A 5,739-nucleotide genomic window follows, 5' to 3' on the forward strand; every position below is an offset into this window, starting at 1 on the left:
ACTATGGAGATAGTAAAAACATCAGGTGTTTATAGGGAGGGAAGGATGAATTGGAGGAACACAGGATTTTTAAGACAGTGAAACTAGTCTATATGACACTGTAAGCATGGATACATCTCAAACATTTGTCCAAACCCATAGAATGGACAATACCAAGAGTAACCCCTAATTTGTCAGTATAGGTTCATCAGCTACAACAAATGTCCCACTCTCATAGGGGATGTTGATAGTAGGGGGAGGCTGTGCGTGTGAGGCGGGGAAAGGAGTATATGGAAATCTCTGCTTCCTCCTAATTTTGCTTGAACTTAAAATTGCTCTAAAAAAATAAAATCTTCCTAAAACAAAATTTTAAAAAAGGATAGTCTGAAAAATTATTATAACCAATGAGACATGACATCTAAACATAATATGAGATCCTAGAATGGAAGAGGACATTAGTTGAAAATCAAGTAAATCTAAATTAAGTACTAAGTATACTTTAGTTAATGTATCAGTATTGGTTCGTTGGTTTTTTAATTGTGACAAATATACCAATGTAAAATGTTGACATTTAGGGGAAGCTGGGTGTGGGGTATATAGGAATTCTCTTTGCAGTTTTTCTATAAATCTAAACCTTCTTTAAAAGTTTATTTTTAAAAATGTACACCTCAGTTATCAAACAACTTCATAATTACTACCCTGGTTAAAAAAAAAACCCACTCTCAGAAGTCTCATGTTCTCTTCAATCATTATTTTCCTCAAATGTTACTATCCTTTTTAAAGATTGTGTTTATTTGAGAGACAGAGTAAGAGAGAGAACATGAGCAGGTGAGGGGCACTGGGAGAAGCAGACTCCCTGTTAAGCAGGGATCCCCATGCAGGGCTCCATCCCCAGACTCCAGGATCATGACCTGAGCCGAAGGCAGACGTCCAACTGACTGAGCCACCCAGGTGCCCCTACCGTTTGTTTTTGGCTTTTTTTTTTTTTTAAGACTTTATTTATTTGAGAGAAAGAGCACAAGCAGGAGGAGAGGCAGGGGCTGGGGAAAGATAGAAGTACACTCCCTGCCATGGGGAGCCCAACTTGGGGCTTGATCCCAGGACCTTGGGATCATGGGATCATGACTTGAGCCAAAGGCAGATGGCTTAACCAACTGAGCCACCCAGGTGCCCTGTAACTACCTACTGATGTCTCAAATTTTAGTCTGTTTTTTAACTTTATATAAATTGAATATGTTGTCAAGATGCATCCATGTTATTCCATCTAGCTAAAACCCATTTTCATTGCTGTATATTCCATTATAAGAATATACCGTAATTTATACTACTGTTGATGAGCATCTTTGGTTGTGACTACTGAGCTATTTATTTTTGATTTGCAAACTTTGTCATAGATTGTGTCCAATATATGGGTCCATTTCTTTCTTTTTTTTTTTTTTAAAGATTTTATTTTATTTGACAGAGATCATAAGTAGGCAGAGAGGCAGGTAGAGAGAGAGGGAAGCAGGCTCCCTGCTGAGCAGAGAGGCCAGATTCGGGGCTCGATCCCAGGACCCTAAGATCACGACCCGAGCCGAAGGCAGAGGCCCTAACCCACTGAGCCACCCAGGCGCCCCTGGGTCCATTTCTGCCTGTTTATTCCCACTAGCCTTGTGGGTTTTCCTTATTCCACATTTGTTATTACATTCTTGACGTTGGTATTATAAATGCTCCCACTTTTTTTTCCTACACAAGTATTGGTCTTGGGGCACCTGAGTGGCTGAGTCAGTTAAGTGTCTGCTTTTGGCTCAGGTTATGATCCCAGGCTCATGGGATGGAGTCTCACATCCCCGCATTGGGCTCCCTGCTCAGTGGGGAGCCCGCTTCTCCCTCTACCTGCTCTGCCTGTTGCTTGCTCTGCTTGTACTCTCTCTGACAAATAAAATCTTAAAAAAAAAAAAAAAAAAGTATTGGGTCTATTCTTGGTCCTTTGCATTTTCATGTATAGTTTACAATTAAAAAGCTCTCAAAAAGCCATCACCAATTCAAAAAAACAACTATTAGGATTTTACTAGAATAACATCAAATTGTATTAGCCAATTTGGGAAAGATTGTGGAAGCTATTTTATCTTTTATTTGTACACATGTTATATTTCCCCATTTATTTAGTTTCTCTGTAATTTGGGGCTTTCTTGTTAGAGGTCTTGTGTAATTTATATAGATTTATTCATTTGATCCTTTCTTTGAAGCCACTGGAAGTAAAGTTATTGAAGTTTCATTTGTTTGCTGATAAAATAAAACTGACTTTTCTGTATTTGACCTTGTATTCAGCAGCCTTTCTAAACTTATTTAATCCAAAATTTCATCTGTAGATTCTTTTGGATTTTCAGTTTTGAATTAATGTCTCATTCCATTTTTTGTAGGAAAAGCTTTCAACATTTCACTCTTGTCTTAGTTGGGCACTATAACAAAAGTACCATGGCCTGGGTGGCTTAAACTATTTATTTCTCACAGTTCCTGAGGCTGCTAAGTCCAAGATCAAGGCACTGGCAGATCAAGGGCCTGGGGAGATCCTACTTCCTGCCTTGCTGCAGCCTCACAGGACAGAGATCATATATATCTCTGTCAAGGACAGTAAGTCCACTCCTGAGGGCTCTGCCTTTATGACCTAAGGACCTTTCAAATGTTCCCCCTTCCAGACTCTATGACGTTTCGGATTGATTAGGCTTCAACCTGAATTTTAGGGGACATAAACTTTATATTCTTGGTAACTATAAAATGTTAACTTTGACTTGTTAGATGCAGACACACTTAAGGAATCTCCTCTGTTTTTAGGTTTGGTTTTTTTTTTTTTTTTTAAGATTTTATTTATTTGATAGACAGAAATCACAAGTGGGCAAGAGAGGCCGGCAGGGAGGAGAGGAGGAAGCAGCAAGCTGTCCGTGGAGCAGAGAGCCCGATGTGGAGCTCGATCCCAGGTCCCTGGGATCATGACCTGAACCGAAAGCAGAGGCTTTTAACCCCCTAAGCTACCCAGGCACCCCTGTTTTTAGGTTTCTGAGAGACTTTTATTTTTATTTTCTAAGCTTTCAAATGTCTTTAACTATTTTTTTTTTAAGATTTTATTTATTTATTTGACAGAGAAAAATCACAAGTAGATGGAGAGGCAGGCAGAGAGAGAGAGAGAGGGAAGCAGGCTTTCTGCCAAGCAGAGAGCCCGATGCGGGACTCGATCCCAGGACCCTGAGATCATGACCTGAGCCGAAGGCAGCGGCTTAACCCACTGAGCCACCCAGGCGCCCCTGTCTTTAACTATTTTATCAAAATTTTTCTTCTTTGGAGATCACTGAATTTTCTTCATTGGGCGAATATGATGATTACATCGATCTTTGAATGTTAAGTCAACCTGGTCTTGCTGAAATAATTCTCAACTTGGCCTTGAGGTTTTTATGTTACTGGTTTTGGTTTACTAATACTTTTGGATTGTTTTCAGCTGTTCATGAATGAGACTGAGTATCTGTAGGGTATGCACTGTTACCTTTTTTCACTAGTGATGCCTTTTTTACTCTGATGACTCTTACTAAAGCTTATTAGGCTTATGAATTTTATTTGTATCTTCAAAGAACTTTTGACACTATTGATTCTATTATAGGTTTGTTTTCTGTTTTATTTGGTAGATTTTGTTTTTAAATTTATGCTCATTTCATCCCTTCTATTGGGAGTTTTGTTTTTCCTATGTACTTAGCTTGCCAATTTTTCAGGGTTTTAATAGCATTTAAGACTATCAATCTCTATAAAGCACCATTTTAGCTGCACCCTCAAGTTTTTAGGTATAGTGTATGATTACTTAAAAATCTCTTCTAGTGAGGTGCCTGGGTGGCTCAGTCGTTGGGCATCTGCCTTCAGCTCAGGTCATGATCCCAGGGTCCTGGGATTGAGCTCCACATCAGGCTCCCTGCTCTGTGGGGAACCTGTTTCTCCCTCTCCCACCCCACCTTGCTTGTGTGCCCTCTCTTGCTGGGTCTCTGACAAATAAAGAAAGAAAATCTTAAAAACAAACAAAAACCTCTTCTAGTAGCACCTGGGTGGCTCAGTCTGTTAAGCATCTGCCTCCAGCTCAGGTCATGATCCCAGGATGTGGAGATTGAGCCCCACATCAAGGTCCCAGCTCAGTGGAGAGCCTCTCCTTTTGCTGCTCTCCCTGCTTGTGCTGTCAAATAAAATCTTAAAGAAATAAGAATTTGTAAAAAAAAAAAAAAAAAAGAAAATTTTCTGGTGGCACCTGGGTGGCTTCATCAGTTAAGTGTCTGACTCTTGGTTTCAGTTCAGGTGGCGATCTCAGGGTTGTAGGGTTGAGCCCTAAGTCTGGCTCTGTGCTCAATGGGGAGTCTGCTTGAGGATTCTCTATCTCCCTGTTCCTACCCCTGCTCTCTCTCAAATAAGTAAATCTTTTTTAAAAAACCAATTTTATTTTAAGCAACAAATTGTGGATAAAGTAGGAACCAGGAACCAATGAATAATCCACATTTCTTGAGAAGCACTGATCTGTTTTCTAGAGGTGCAAACAGGTTCTTGGAGGCCTTGCCCTGATAACAAAGGGAAATTTTCTGGGAGGTGAGAAAGCTAGTTGGGAGAAGCCTGTGTAGAACTGCCAATTATAATTAATTCAGCAAAAAAGTCCTGCTGTATCCTTCACTCAGTCACATTACTTTTCTGAGAATAAGGCAAATGGTCCCAAACAAGTAACATCTAAGATTCACAGAGCAAGTTCCAGAACAGGATAAAAAACTTTCTTGGAGTTGGCAGCAGATCACCTACAACTTTGTATTGAGGACTTTAAGACCCCCATCCAGACAAAAAATGCCAGGAACATTTTGCAGTGTCTGCCATTGACAAGTGACAAGTGCTGTGAATTTGCTGACCCAGTTCTTGGGTATTAGTTTGTTCCCATTTAGATATTCCAACTATACCACCCGAAACAAATTTCTCATGGGAAAAAAAAAGGTATAGGTTAAGAAAAGTATTGGATTATGTATTAAAAAGAAAGCTGCAATTCATGAGAATGGACCAAGAGACTTGTCAAACTTGGCAGACCTAATGAGATCATATAAAAGTCAACGTGAGGGTAGCTATATACAGCATGCAAACTTGTACACTAGATTTTTCTATGAGTCAGCTTTCAGTTTGCTTTAATGTCATTTTACTGGTATGCAGATGGAACATACACCCATTAATATCTGTGTACTATTGCTTGGTACAATCTCATTCTAAAAGGAACCTCCAGTGAATTCTAGAATTGTTTAAAGCTCAGTGTGTAATGGTTCTTCCTCTGTCCACAAGAAGGGACAGTAACTTTTCAAACTCTTTGTACAGTCAAGTCCAGGTGTATCACCTGGAGTCACAAACACAACTCACTAACTACAAATGCCCAGGCGGGGGGCACTAGGGTGGCTCAGCTGGTTAAGTGTCCAACCTTGATTTCATCTCAGGTAATGATCTCAGGGTCCTGGGACCAAGCCCCATGAGCCTGCGCTGGGCTCTGTGCTCAGCGGGAAGTCTGCTGGAGAGTATCTCTCCCTCTCCCTCCATCCACCCCCTTACTGTCTCTCTCTCAAATAAATGAAAAAATCTTAAAAAAAGATAAAATGCCCCAGCGGCTGTGGCAGAGAAACTGCTGATCCAAATCACCCTTGTTTTATAGGCCACAAGAAACTCACATTCACTCACATTCATTCAATACATTTAATGATGACACTCAAATTAATTATAAAATAAGACAAA

The sequence above is a fragment of the Mustela nivalis genome (genome assembly GCF_964662115.1).
Source record: "Mustela nivalis genome assembly, chromosome: 4".
NCBI lineage: Eukaryota > Metazoa > Chordata > Mammalia > Carnivora > Mustelidae > Mustela > Mustela nivalis.